Source organism: Adiantum capillus-veneris, chromosome 4 (genome assembly GCF_014529385.1).
Source record: "Adiantum capillus-veneris isolate H3 chromosome 4, ASM1452938v2, whole genome shotgun sequence".
Classification (NCBI taxonomy): Eukaryota; Viridiplantae; Streptophyta; class Polypodiopsida; order Polypodiales; family Pteridaceae; genus Adiantum; species Adiantum capillus-veneris.
In genome coordinates, this window is record NC_140934.1 from 38,574,810 (window position 1) to 38,591,020 (window position 16,211).

Genomic DNA, 16,211 nt, shown 5'->3' on the forward strand with positions numbered 1-16,211 from the left:
CGGGTTTATTCTACCACAATTAGACAGTGTGCATGTTTGTTTCTACTCGGAACGGCCTCATCTATTAAAAGGCTCACTAATTAAGAAACTCGCTCGGACTATAGCTTGCTCGAAAAACTTTGATCGGTGTTTGGTAAAACTCAAAAATCCCTAGTTATTATATGGCATAATGTATAGTGCCTGGAACCTTATCCAAGATTAAAAAATACACCATACAACACTATGACAAACTCAATGCTAGCATCTTCATATGAAGCAAAGTGTAGTGCCTGGTACTTACCCAAGGTACACAAAATACATCATAGAGAGAAACTAAACATCGCCCAAACATTCCCCAAAGGATTATATCATATGAAAACTCATAGAAAATAAAATTAGGAAACCAAAGCTGAATAAGTATGTCCATTCTCCAAGAGCATGAAGTAAACATTAGCAAAATCAGCCTCTGCAACCTCTAAAACATAAGAATCTGGCTCTGAAAATCAGGTTTTTGCAATCCAAGCACCAAACCCTGAATATCCTCTTGTATCTTCAAACATCCTTGAGTTTGAAAATCTGTGTATTCAGCCTTAAACAACATGTGCATAAAGACATAATGCTCCCAACATCCAAATAAAAGATGATCCACATGATCCATAAATATTTGTTCTTCAAAATCAAGCGGTTTAGGTAAATCTGAGACAAAAAAACTGCTTTCATATGTAACAATCATTCCACTCAGCAAACTCTGTAATTTTATCATGAAAAACATCAAAAATATCAGATCCCTTTGATTTCCACTTGACTTTTGCGAAACCAGGGAAAAAACCCTCTTTGCTTGATCATCAATCTGCAAAATTTGATTTAAACAATATGAAATATGGACCACTAAGTCATCAATCTGATTTGCAACTTCTACATTAAAAAAATCAGCAATGTGCACTTCAAACATAGAAATTTGATCTCAAAAAACTCTAAAACATTGAATATCTACAACTTTTGAGTTTGAGAATAAGCTCATACAACTGGTATGCATCTCCATAATCAACTTTTGCCACCAATTGAAGCAAATAACACTTCCAACAAATCAGATTTTACATGATAATGACCTAGAATTGGTTCAAGATGAAAAAACCTCTTTGCAATCATCAAGCAATGTTTCTTCAACGTCTGCAACATCTTAGAACACTGATACTTTACTTCAAAATCTAATTTAGGCTCCAAAACCCACTTTCTTGATTTTGCAAACTCAAGAAACAATCAATTTGATCTTCCTTTGGTTCTGGATTGATTCATAGATATAAAATAGAGTATTAGCATCGTCTTTACACAAATTTTGCAGACCTACATTAGTTTGCTCAAGATCCTCCTCAAAAACATCATAAAAATATGAGTTTGGCTGTAAAACAAATAAATCAATAAACTCCTCCTCAATTTGAGCACTTTCAAGATCATTTTGAGTTGTAAGGAACTTCATAAACACTTGAAAACAATTTGAATCAACGCCTTGCATCTCAGTTTGCTCTTGTTTGCAATCAGGAAAATAGGCTTGATCTTCCATTTGAGAGAAATAAGCTTCAAAATCAGCGAACATAACTTCATTTGGCTTACTATTTTGACCTTGCATTACAAAATAAAGAAAATTTCCAAAAAGAATGGATTTTCGAACATCAAGGTATTCCAATCCTCCTTCCTGAATTTCAAGTTGAGTTGTTTTACTTGCTAAAAATTCATATTTTTGTTTTTCTAATGAAAGTGTATTAGTTTTACACACATTCAATGCATCATTGAGGTTGTAAAATTGAAGAATTCTCTCTTTTGGGTAGTTTCTTGATTTTGTGTAGGGGTTTCTATGGTATTTTGGTGGCTACTTTGGCTCACACCCATGTGCACTTCCTCTCCTTTAATCATGAACACTCCCATTGGATAAATCTACTCCTCTTTGTCATCATGACTACTCTCATCAAACCCAAACTCATCTTCAAGTTTCCCTGTCAAATGCAAACATGCCTTTTGCAAAAATCGGATTCCCTTCTTGGTAGAACAATATTTCAGTCTTCTACCCATGTGTTCAAAAAGATACTCCAATTCATCTTCAAGTAGACATTCAAAATCATCTAACTTCTCCTTGGCTACATGAAACTTCCCCCTTGATGATGCTTTATGAAAACCCTTGAAGACTTTCAAGACCTTTGTGCACAAATCTGCCATACAAAAATACTTGCAAACATCTCTTTTTAGACAAACTTCAAACACCAACGGACAATCATCCTAAACATGATCATCTTTTAGACAAACATCACACTTTTTCTTTTTTTTCTTCTTCTTCTTCTTACTCATTTCAAAAATTAGAAATCACATAACAAGTTAGCCCTCATATTCAGTGCACCGCACCAAACTAAGACTACATGTAATCCTGAAGTGGAGAGCATAGGATACAATAACTAGATCCATTCACATCTTGACATATAGTTGCTTCATCAAGTTATACAACTTCTAAAATAAAAAATTTAGGTAAACTTTGTGCAAAGTTTGAAATAAATCTTACTTGAAACACTTTGAACTCCTCAAAGCTTCAAAATTGGATCAATTTTGATGTTCTAGCCTCTAGAAATCCACATCACCCACTTCCACTTCCATTTAGCATTCAGATACACTTCCACTTCAGAGTTCAAATAGATTCTCGCTTCAAATTTTAGGTTGAATATGATTTTTTTATTTCAGTGGCACAAACATATTCTAATTCATCAACTTTAACTTTTAATTTAGCAGCGTCAAGATGAATATGCAGGTTTAGATTTAACAAACTGCATGTTCAGATTCAGCAAATTGTAGGTTCAAATTCAGCATACTGCATCTTTAGACTTAGCAAACTGCATGTTTTGATTCTCTCTTTGCTTGCAAGTAACCACATCGTCCACCAATTTCTCTCCAATTGCAATCTCTCATGTTGTTCATCGCCTTAAATTTCAACACACACACATCACTAGAACCACTCTTAATCCTTCATTATAGTGAATGCTACAATTCAAGGACAATCCCTTGATTCTTTGAGTTGTTGAAAATTTGAATTTGTAGGTGAATTTGCACATTGTTTCATGCGAAGGTTGTTGTCAGCAAGAAGATGAATTCCAAAGCAAGTTTGATTTTCCATCTATTGGAGAATACACCTACAAAAGGAAAGAAAGAGCAGGTGGACTGCTCAAAATTCATCATTTCTAGGCTTGCTCTAATGCAATCACAAAGATTGCACCTTAACAAAACTATAAACACAGAAGCATTGCCAAATGTGTTGGGGTTCATCAACACAAGAATCTTTCTCAACACACATACTCTCAAACAGAGAATAGACAATTACTCCATAATCAAAATCAGTAGAATACACAGCTAGATAACTTCAGTGTCAGCAAATAGAACATAGAGAAAACATCAAACATTACAAAGAACACCATGGCTAAATATTCTCTCTCATTCCCCTACTCAAAACTCGTCCCAATACAAGTACCAAACAACTGATGGTTATAACTGTCCAACACAAAAATGTTCTTGGCATAAAATATCAGACATCAAAATCCGACCTAGCAATATTTCGACCCAGCAAATATTAAGACCCAACAATATTTAGACTCAACAAATATCAGACTCAAGATCTGACTCAACAATATTTGAATCAGCATAATCTAACTCAGCAAAAATCTGACTTGGCAAAAATCTGACTCAGCAACAATCCGACTTAGTAATATTCAGAGTCAGTAATATTCAGAGTTAGCATTCCAAATTCAAACTCATCATATAATATCCAGTCAACACAGGCTATAGATATCTTCATGAATTTCCTAGGAGAAACAAAGTTACGACAATTTTGAGCAATGCTTGGCATACAAGAGATGACGTTGAGCTTGAGGAGGAGTGTTGAGATGTCAAGCTTAACATTTACGACACTTGGATGACTATCATCAATAGTCATCATCATTGGTGCACCTTGATGGATACATATATCTATCTCTTTGCCAATGATAATACAATTGTACTACACCGAGCTGGTCTACCCACCAAAGGGATGGCACACTTATCTACTGACCTCACTCACTAGCGGTTCATACTAGACCATTGTACTAGCTCCCCTTTTATGTTGTATTTTTCCCTTATGTTTTGTAGACCTCTTATCTTGAGTCTGTAAAGAAGAAGAAGTACAATATTTTCCCTCCATCTTTGTGTGTGTGTGTGTGTGCTTGCAAGAGCTCAAGCTCACTTTTTCTCTATCTCTTGACATGATGTGCGGTTTGGACTAGTACAATTGCCTTTGCTTGCAGGGGACCAATTCTAAATTTTTACTTTGCATTTCTTGAGCATGTTATTTTGCTTGACTAACTAGATCTACTTTTTCTTTTCCCAATTTCTCTTGGATCTCTTTGATCTCTTTCTCTCGTTATGTTTGGGTGGCCATCTTCCCTACTAGAATCATCTGCCTTTGGAGCTTCTCTTGATCTAACTCTGCTATAAGCTCTTTAATCTCCTATTGTGTGGTAGTAGGAGCTTGAGAAGTAGAGGTAGGAGTAGGGACTTCTTGAATGGTCAAGAAATCTGACAATGTATGCTTTACCACGTCATAAGATTCACACAATTTTGAATATTTCCTTTTCTCTCCTGCCAGAGTCTCCTCTTAACAATGTTGCTCCACTTGCATCTCATTGTTTGCCTCAATTTTCTTTTCCAAATCCTAGAAAATTCTTGCCACATATTTCTTTTCTCCTTCTAGTGCAGCCTTGAGATCGTCTTTTTCTTCTTATAGACACTCTATTTGTTGTCATAGTCACTCACTTTCCACTCCTTTTGAGCTTTCTGTCAATGCATCTTGCTACCAAAAAAACAATTGTTTATGCCTAGAAGTTGTTGAAAAAGTTTTTTTAAACAATGTAATCTTGATCATAAAATGAAAAATGAGCATAACTTGTTAAAAGAAAATCCAAACCTAACCAAACTTCACTAGTGCAACTAGAACAACTATGGGACACAAGGCCATTAGATTAGAGGTCAATTTTGGTTCTGAGGTACATGGACCACGATCCACATTGAAATACCTTTAGGGATTCTACTTGCTCCATCTAATAAAGTAGGTTATGGTGATTCTATGGTTCAAAACTTTTGGGATTTGGATCATTGGTTTGGAATCTATGCCAAAATTTGGAATTTTTTCACAAATTTAGAGATTTTTGGCACTTTAAGTAGGGTTTTGATGTCCAAATGGCTTGCAACTTTAGGGTTATCTTTACTTGGCATTTAGGAGATGATGCTTAGGTTTTTGTTCAAAAAAGTAAAAAAGGTACATGGATCGCGATCCATGTTTGGTCACCTTTTGGGATGAAACTTTGTAGGCATGTCCCTATAGCCTACCCTACTTGTGAAATCTTTTCAAGTTTGGATTATTTTCTTGTAAGTTCACCCAATTTCCCTCTTAATTGCCTAGTTTGGTCCAAATTTCCCATATTGGATTTTTGATGCCAACTTGGATTAATCCCTGTGGTGGCTGAAGGTTGAGGTCCATGCTCAAGACCAATTGCTTGTCCATTTCCAAATCATTTGGAGTATGGTTAACCATTTTAGCTAAGCTAACAAAATTTTGTGATCCATTTAAGCATACCACACTTCTTCATTTTTTTCGATTAGCAAATTCCTTTGAACTAACACTTAGCACTCTAAACTAGCCCAATACTAGCATTTGAAACAATTTTGCATGAATCTTTTGAGAACTTGCTATATCCCCTAAGCCATTGGTCATAATATTTTGGAGTTTGGACCACTTTTTTCATCCCCTTGGTCAAAATGATCATTTGTACAATGAATTTCCAATTTCATAGGGTTTTGGGATCAATTTATGTCCATTTTCACCCAAATTTTATGATGAAATTTCCTAGCTAATATCTAATTGTGGGCCAAATTTTATAGACTTTTGGCATTGTTGGGTGCATGTATCGTGGTCCATGTTGAGAAGCATCTTCAAGATGTAGTTATATCATTGTTTAGACATTTTTGAGAGGATTATTCTGCCCAAATATCTTTGAAAGTGGAGTTTGAGGAACATGGATTGCGATCCATGTTCCACCCCCTTTTTGCATTGTGATTGTATGGCCAAATTTTTCTCAGTTTGGTGAGTTCTCTGGTGAAATTGTTTCTAATTTAGAGTGGTTTTGATGCCCCCATGAACCCTTGACAGTTTATGGAAAATCCATCTTCAATTTGATATGTGTGGTTGTTTTGGTGTTTTTGTGAAGTGTGGGCTATATACATTTGCTCTTGATCAATTAAGCATATACATGTCAGATCTGATGGAGTAGGATGCCTTTGGGTGTCTGTAGCAAGCAAAATGTGGCGGGTCACTCTAGGTCACAAAGGAATCTCTCTCTCTCTCTCTCTCTCTCTCTCTCTCTCTCTCTCTCTCTCTCTCTCTCTCTCTCTCTCTCTGTGTGTGTGTGTGTGTGTGTGTGTGTGTGTGGCTCTATCAAATGCAAATGAGCTCTACCTTGGCCCAATTTGCCTATATGTGTCTGACTTACCTGAAGTGATGTGTGCATACTTACCTTGTTTGCCCTGGTTTCTCATAGCATACCACTTGCAGCTCATATGGTTCATAATTTGGATACTTGGTCTCTACTTGCCCTTGATTTTGAATGTTTGGTCCCGTCGTAAGTTGACCCAAATTTTGACTTGTGCCAAATCTCTTCAAACTTGTCATGCTAAGCTCTTGCTTTGTAAATTTGGCATTTGCTTCCAGATATTGATTCTAACTTTCTTGGCTCATCTTATTAAATTTACTTTATCCTTATTAGATTAAAAAAGAAAAAAATATTAAAAATTGCTATTATTTGGCCAAAAATTAACCAAAATTATTCCATACATTCATTATACATACTCGCACTCTAGGCATCATGTTTGTTAAAAATTGTCTCTCTTGTGTCTGATAAGCAATAAATGTTGATAAAAGCAACAAAAAGCAAAATCTAACTGGCAAAACATGCTTTGTACACTATAGACATAATTTTATGACATTTTGCGGCTTAAGATCTTACAATAACCATGGGCAAAGGTTTGTGCAATGTGCATGGGCATAAATAATTTGTTTATGCAAGGCCTTGTAATATGGCCCTATTATGCCTATGGAAGAGATGCATTGGGTAACAATATGAGGTGCAAGATGTGAGTACTGAACTGATTGTTCAATGGCTCCCGTTAAACTACGTTGTCCAAATAAAAGCTTTTGAAGATGGCTCACCCTTTCCTTGATTTTTGATTTTGTGAGTACCATCGGCTCCATGTTTGTTGAGCTTTGTTGCTACTTTGGCACCCACTTGTATTTCGGTTGTGGAGATGGCAAAGGTGATTGTCATTTTGGTTGCTTGGGTCCCCATTTTCCAAGTTGGTTTGTGGGTTGCTTGTTGAAGTTTTTGTTTTGCTCTTGGAGGGCCATTGATACTTGGATTTCTTGGATATAGAGTATATTCTATGTTTCTACTTCCCTTTCCAAGTATAATTGTTTTGAGGGGTGGGGTTTATTGTTGGTTGTTGTTTGTTAGATTTGGAAGACATATTTGAAGCTTTAGTCTTGGATAACCGTAACTACTTTGTTTTTCTCACCATGATTGACTTCTTTACCTAGACTTGAATGATTATTTTTTTCTCATGGGGTTGTGCAATTGGTTTAGTCTGCAAGTCAGGCACTTGTTCTATTTGAAATGGCTGTACGTTCCAAATATGATATGTTGGTGCCAAGAGAGTGACATAAGAGGTGCCCTTAAGGTTGAACTTTAAGGTTTCGTTGTGCCAATCTAGAACTACTTTGTACATTTTCATCCATGAGACTCTCAAGATGATTGATTCATTAAGATCAGTGTCCGCCATTACATGGAATCCATGTGGGTAGTGATGGCCATCTATGTTGTTTGATACATTGGCCTGACCTAATATGACCATCGTCTCTTTGTTTGCTTCTCTGAGCTCAATCTTGATTGGCGTCAATACTACATCTAACAGCTTTAGGTATGTTAAATACTTCATGGCATTAACCCACACTCTAGTACATCCACAAGTGCTCATACTATTGATCCATCTATTAGATGGACATTGATCTATACATCCATGCATCCAAGCCAATTTGGCTCCATCTGAATTGATTCAATAGGAGGGCATGTGGTTTCTAGTTGTTGAATTTGGGGTATTATTTGTCATTCTCTGCACTTTAAATTTTTTCAATTTTCTTCCTTTTTTGTGTGCGCTTTAATAGCTTGAGAAATCTACTTCCTTTTTGCTACTTGATGAGTCCTTTTCATCATTTTAGTGGTTAGTGGTAGATAATATTTCTTTAACCTACAACCATTGATCCAATTAGGCATCTCCTCTCCCTCTAATGTCTGTAAGTTTTATGGTGTATGATATGTTGCTAATCACAAACGGTCCATTACCTTACTTTTGCAATCTTTTGGAGTGCTATTTAAAGTGTAGACTAATACATAGTCCCCCCCTTTTGAAACTCCTTGTTGATCACATGTTGATCATGGAACTCCTTCATGTGATGTTTTTGTGTGCAAATAAAAGCAACAAATTTCATTCACAATTCATCTATTTTTTGAGATGGTCTATCCTATGAGACAATTCATATTCTGTACATTCTAATTTTTTGGCTTATCATAGTGTAGGAATCAAGAATTTGATGGGAGGTAGGGCATTAACCCCAAACACCATATTGAAATGTTTTGTTCCTGTTGTTGTTTTGTATGCAGCTCGATATATCCAAAAAGTTTAATGTAGCTTTTGTCCCCAATCTTCTCTTAATGCATTCACTATTTTGGTGAGCATTATGCATAAAATCTTGTTTTTGCTCTCCGCTTGCCCGTTTGCTTGAGGGTTATATGACGTTGATTTACTATGAAGCACCATGAATTCCTTCAACAAGAATTCAATCATATTGTTTAGAAAGTGAGTCCCTTGGTCACTCACTATCTCTATCAGTAGCCCGTATCTTGTGAAGATGTTCTTGTACAAGAATTTTGTTATTGTTTGTGCATCATTTATTTGCATTGCTTTGGATTCTACTCATTTGGTTAGATAATTTATGGCCACTATGATATGTTTATCATGTGTACTATATGCAAGAGATGTGCTAGGTCCAACAAAGTTTATGCCCCATTGGTGAAATCTCGTGTCCCCATCATGGGTCATAACAGCATTTCATCTTGACTCATAGGTGCTTTTGTATGTTGGAGAAATCATCACAATATTTCACATATTGTTCATCATCCATGAACAAGGTCAAACACAAAATTCCTATAAGAAGTATTACTTTTGCAATCTTATCTACAGAAAATTATCCACCCATACTCAAGTTTTGTGGCACAAACTTGTAGGATATTATCACTTCCTTGCTTGTAGAGGTGGTTTTCAATGATAGCATAGTTTTTAGACTTAGTATGGATTGATTTTTTCCTGAATCTTTTTTGGCAAGACACCTTTTCCACGTAACTTACAATGTGCTTACTCCACTTGGGTGCACCTGCTACTCTAAATAGTGTTGCATGTTTGATAGTTTCTTGGATTGCACAAATGTTACATGAAATAATATAGTCATGAATACTTTGTTGCATATTAGGCCAGTACACACCAAGTCTCATCAATAGTTGAAATGTTTGTGTTTTTCCATTGTAAATCCCCATCGTTTGTACATGAGCTTGGCTCAAGTACATATTCTTTTTTGTTGGCTATATACATAGCTTCAGTATTCCATCATTCCCATGTTTGTATATCCTTCTTGCTATCAACACAAGTGTTTCTGTGCTTGATGATTGATGGCTGCCTTCAATTTGCAATGAGCCAATGGTGAGCAAAGTTATAACATGTTTTCTCTGACGGGAGCAAAGGGAACCCCGAACCCCTGACAGCCTCTAAAACACTGGGGACCGAATGGAGCGCCTCGAGCATATCATGGTAAAGCAAATAGGGGACACCACCTAGCTTGAGCGACTAGGACGCAAACAAAACACCACCATAACAAAGTTTTCATCCAAGAGAGATGGATGCTTGGGAGTAATGATGAAGAGGAAGGGGAATGAATCAAGTGAGAGAGAGAGAGAGAGTATAGCGGCTTAGTACTTAAGCACCACAGAAGGATGGCGAATCCGCACACCCTTCACACATACACAAGCTCACTCCAAACACAAAACTAGGTGGCGATTCCGCACACCTCACATGGGCAAAACATTGCAAGAAAACATACTCACAAAACCTCAAGCTTTATTTAGAGAATAAGGCGTTGAAATGGGGGGCATAGGGTAGGGGAAAGAGAAGGGAGAGAGTGGTAGAGCACATGGCTGATAAGTGGGAGCTGATGGCGAAGACTCGCACGAGGGTTATGGCCATCATCCTTCATTTAGCTGCCCTTCATCTTCCATAGCCCAAGGGTGTAGAGGTCATGCTCAAGACGAGCATGGTGATTGCGGTGATGGTGATGGTGTGGGTGTGTGTGTGTGTGCACTAGGCACACACAATGCATAGTGTACTCTTTGGTGATGTTGTGTGTGTGTCGTTAGTGTGATGGTGACCCCTCTTTATATAGGGAAGGAGGGGGAGGATTTCTAGAATTTTAGAAATTAAGAAATCATTATCTACATAGGCCATGTGACTGTGGGCCCCACTTGTCTGGCTGTGTGTATATGTGCCAGAACAACAGTCTCATGAGAGAGAGATGGGTTGATGAAAAAAAGTGAGAGGTGACATGGAGAATAAAGTAATTACAAGAGGGGAGAGAGGGGAGTGTGTTCAGAGGTGAATCTGTGTGCAGATGTGTGTGAACACAAGAAAAATCAGGTAACCACCGGATGGGGATGGGTCTGTGGGCACCTATTTCAGTGAAACTGAGTGTGTGTGAGTGTGGGGGAGGTTTTTTAGCTACAAGACAAGAGACATGGCGCCCTTTAGAGAGAGAGGGGGGTATTTGGGTCATGGGATATGATAGGAGAGAGAAAGGGGGGCTGGGGTATACTATTTTGGAAGATAGGATAAGTTGCATGTGAGTTAGGGTGCATTATTGGTGAGAGGTGGGGTAGCTTGAGGGGAGAGAGAAAGGAGAAAGGACAAGGGGAAGAGAGAGGAGGTTGACCTTTTGATTGGAGGAGAGGAAAAGGGACACACGGCGGGGCAACAATGAAGAAAAAGGAGGCAAGGTGGGGATGGGTTGCCCCGCAGGCATGAGGTGGCCTATTTTACCTTTCTTATATATTTACATAATCATACTTTTTTTTTTCTTACTTTTTCCAATGGCTTTTATCACTCCCTCCCTAAGAGGGGGTTTTCATGGGGTGGGGAGGAGAGAAGAGGGGTATGGGAGCTTGGCTTGTGAAAAGCCCCCATCATTAGCCCTCCCCTTTTGGCTAGAGGCATTCATGTCTCTAGCTCATCTGTTTGATTATTATCGTTGAAGGTGGCGGCTGATGGTGTGTTCTCATCTGGAATGTCAATTGGTGGAGCTTGGTCAAATCGAAGAAAATAAGGTTTAAGTCGCCAATCATTTACCCTGGTTTTATGAAGTTTTCCATGAGCCTCCATAAGCTGGTAGCTTCCATTGGCATACTTTTTCCTGATGATGAAAGGGCCTTCCCATCGGAGCAAGAGTTTCTTATCCTTGTGCGTGTCGAAGCGATTGTCGTAGCGGAGCACCAACATTCCTTTCTTCAATTATTTTTTCCGGAGATGCTCGTTAAAGCTAAGCCATCTATGCTCTGCTTGTGCTGCATAATAATTTATTGCTTCTTCTCTGTCCAGCTGCAGTCTTTCCAAGTTGATGATGTGATCTCTCAAATGCATGTTGGGTTGTTGAAGTTGGCTTGCCATTACTCTGAGACTTTGTAGTTGCACTTCAATGGGCAAGATTGCTTCCTTACCAAATACTAGATGATATAGTGTGAATCCCAAGGATGTACGAAATGAAGTTCTGTAGGCCCATAAAGCTGGTAGTAGATACTTATCCCAGTCTCCAAGATGATTGTTTACCTGCTTGGTAATAATTTTAGAAACCATTCCATTTAACTTTTCAACTAGGCCATTAAATTGAGGGTAATATGGTGAAGAGTGCCTCCTTGTAATGCCTAGTTTCTGCATTAATTCTCCTACCAAGTTTTCTCTGAAACCTGGCCCTCTATCAGAGATGATCTCTAAAGGTGTGCCAAACCTACAACATATGTGATCGTAGATAAATTTAGCTACCTCTACTGCTGTGATTCTAGTGGTGGCTGTAGCCTCTGCCCATCTAGTCATGTAGTCGACCCCCATGATAATGTACAATTTTCCTGAGTTGGCCCTAGGTAATGGCCCAATGGCATCAATACCCCATTTTTCAAATAGGCCATATGAGAGAATAGGTGTCTGTGGTTCAGGCATAAGTGACCTAGTGCCGGCCTTTTGACACAACTTACACGTTTTTCACCAGTGGTGTACATCACAGTTGAGGCTAGGCCATATGAAGCCTGCCTACAAGATTTTCCTACTTGTTATGTCTAGGGCAAAGTGATCACCACAAACCCCGTCGTGACAGCTAGAAATTACTCCCGTGATTTCCTGGGAGAGAGGGACCTTCCTGAGTATTTGGTCCTTACCCTTACAGTAGAAACCGTCATTAATGAGTCGATACCTTGTGGCCTTCCGCGTCAGCCATTGCTTCTGTCCCTTTGTTAAATCTGATGGGCATTCCCCTGTTTCCAAAAAATGCATGATGTCAGGCAAGGCATCACTGCCTTGAAATAGAGGGAGATTTAGTTTTATTGCTCCAACCACCACTTCCTGTAGTCTTTCACTTGCTAGGGCATCTGCTTCTTGGTTTTGAGCCCTTGGGATATGGTGTATTTGAATTTCTTCAAACTTACCCAACAAGGTTTTTACACTACTTAAGTGAGTCCTTAAACTAGGATTCTTGCATGTCCATGCTCCATTTACTTGCCTTACCAGAAGTAGAGCATCCCCAAATACATTAAGGCGTTGCACCTTGCGAGACGCACCATTGTAGACCCTTGGTTAGTGCTGCATACTCAGCTTCATTGTTAGAATGTGAATCTAACAATTGGCCCAATGAAAATACCTTTGTCCCTTTGTCATCAAAGACCACTATGCCTGCAGCTGCTTTGTCGGATGCTCGCTTGTGGGCTCCATCAAAGCAGAGAGAGTATGCTCCTTCTACCATCGGTGGTACTAGAGGTAATCGTACTTCTCCTTCCTTAGATTACTTCTCCTTCCCTTCAAAGACTTGGTAGGTCATGAGTCCCCCCAAACTTGTCCTTGTCGTGCTTTCTACCTGTACCGTGTAGTCAAACTCTTGCAGACGAACTAGCCATTTAGTAATCCTAGCAGACACATCCATGTGTTGTACAACATAGGAAAATATTTCATCCATGGTTAGAATCACAAATTGCTTACGCAGCAAATATGACCTAAACTTTGTAGTTGCAAATCTAAGAGCTAGGGCTAAGTGTTCCACATGGGTGAAACCTTTCTCTCCTGCTGTCATCATTCGAGTAGAGAAGTAGATTGGCCTCATGAAAGATGTCGTTGTATCCTTTTGGAGTAGCACAGCCCCCAATGAGTCATCACCAACACTTGAGGTGACATAGAATTTTTCATCCCACTTAGGTGGTGAAATAGTTGGCAGAGTGGCTAAGACCTCCTTTACCTTGTTGTAGTGATGTTCGCTTTCCTCGTCCCAAGTGAAAGTTGATCTTTGAGTGAGTTGTTGCAGTGGTAGAACAAGTTGTGATAGTAGATGTATGAATCTACTTAAGTACCTCACCTTCTGTAGAAAAGAGACTAGTTGACGTGCGGTCGTTGGTGAAGGTAGGGCTATGAGTGCGGACACCTTACTTGGGTCGGCGTTGATACCTTTTGCTGAAATTTCATGACCTAGTAGAATGACTTTACTCTCCCCAATGTGGCATTTATCCACATTTAATTGCCCACCTAGGCTCTGCAACCTGGCCAAACCTTCAATTACCTTTTCTAAATGTGAAATATGGGAGCTATATATACAAAAATCATCAATGAACACTCTTATGGATGTTCCAAAGAACGGTTGAAAAACATATGTGACATATCTTTGGAATGTGGCAGGTGCATTTGTGAGACCAAATGGCATAACCCTGTATGCAAAACAACCCCATGGCATGATAAAAGTGGTTTTTAGCTGATCTTCCAAGGCTATGTGTATTTGAAAGTATCCTGAATAACCATCACATACGGTATAGCATTCAAAACCCGCTACTTCATTCAAAATTTCATCCAAGAAAGGAAGAGGAAAGTGGTCTCTCTTTGTAGCTGCATTTAGTGGTTTGTAGTCAATACAGACCCTCCACTTACCATTCTTTTTAGGCGTCACCACTGCGGGTGACACCCATTCTGAGTTTTCTAGAGGATAGATGAATCCCGCCTCCAGCAGTTTCCTTACCTCGGCCAAGAGTGCCTTTTCTTGTATGACCCCCAGTCGTCGTAGCTTTTGCACAACTGGTTTTACCCCTTCCTTCAACTTAATATGATGTTCCACCACTGTAATGCGTGTGATCCTTTCATAGTTATCAATGAACAGGTTAGGAAATCCCATCAACATTTGCAAAAAACTATCTTTCTCCTCAAGTGTTAATTCCGTAGACAACATACCCTTCAACCTACTTCCTCCTAGGCCAGCTGATTTGCTCTCCTCTTCATTGGGTTGTCCTTTTGGTGGTGGATCACCAGTTGTGCTTACCCTTTGTGGGTCCTTCATAATGGAACTGTCACTTTTGTCGGTGGATGTGGTCTCCTCCTCAGAACTGGAAGATTCTCTAGTGGTTTCATCTGTCGATGTTTCCAGATTCATTTGCTTCTGCTTGCCAATCCTCATGTCGTAGTAGATTGTCTCCCCTTTCTTACCGGTCATGCGTAGAAGGCCAGTACCCCAGTCCTGTTTTTCCTTCATGGCCATCAACCATGGCCTTCCCAAAATTAGTGGATATCCCTCTCCCTTAGTAGGCATTACAAAAACATCTACCTCTACCTCAGTGTTGAAAGCTTTTATTTTCATGGCACTTACCACACCCACACACTTTACTTTTGCGTTGTTTGCCATCTTTGCCTTGCATGGAGAAGGCCTGTCAACCTCAAGCCCTAATCGAAGCATCATAGCTTCGCTCATTACACAGATTTGTGCACCTCCATCAATGTAGGTGTTTCCAACACTCTTTCCTTTTATGTTTACGTCGACAATTGGAAGGATGTCATCCATGTTGCATCCCAAAATTGCTCCGGCTACCTTTGTTTTGGAGCGTCTTGTACTTACCATTTTGGACCATTTTCGCCTTACTTTAGGTGCAAGATGTAGCAGTTGTGGCCATGTAATCTTCGGTCCTTGCTCTGCCACATCCAATGTTAGATCATAGGGCTTAGAACTTTCCCCTTGCTGGAAGTTGGTGATGCCCAATTTCCGTCGTGGCCTCGATGGCCTCTTGCTAGTTTCTCCTCTCATGCTTCTCTCATCATCTGATTGTGTAGCTTTCTCCCTCCTAGCTCTTTTCACAGTCATGGCTTCAAGTGGTTCTAAAAAGGTTACCTTCTCCTTACCCTTGTCCCTCTCCTTTGCTTTGGGTGGATCCACTACTACGGCTTTTCCTTTCTCTTCTAGCCTTATGATGTTTATAGGGTGATCAGGTGGTGGGACTAGTGGAAGAGTTGGAATGGATGCTTGTAGTGGTGTCTGGGGTGGTCGTAGATTTGGTGTTGGTGGGGCTGGTGCTCAGGGTGGGGGTGTTCTTTCTCTAGGGGGTGACAATCGGTTCCTCCTACCGCCTCTATTATAGTTTTGTCGTGGTTTGGGATAGTAGTACATACCATGACCGTCTTCTCCGCAGTTGTAGCAATGATACTCCCTGTTTAGTCGTCATGCTCTTTCAGGGTCTTGATCTCTTTCTTGACTCCTCCCTTGCTGTATTAAGTGGACAGACAAATTCTGCAGTTGGTCAGTAATATGGGCCAACATATCTTGTTGGTCATCTCTTACCCCAAGAGCCGGTGGTGGTGGTGGAATGGTGGTTGTCGTAGTTGCTGGTCGACGCGATGTTCGTGCTTCTGTTGACTCGGTTTGTTTGGCTTTCATTCGCAGCTTCTTGTCCTTAAGGAGAGCAATTTCAACGGCTAACTCGTACGTAGCCGGGAATCTACCTTTCACCTTCTCC

General features: G+C 39.5%; 1 pseudogene; it reads right to left on the reverse strand.

Moving 5' to 3' along the window:
• Nucleotides 1–454: 454 nt before the first annotated feature.
• On the reverse strand, nt 455–1,015 carry LOC147458999 (uncharacterized; annotated as a pseudogene).
• Nucleotides 1,016–16,211: the final 15,196 nt, after the last annotated feature.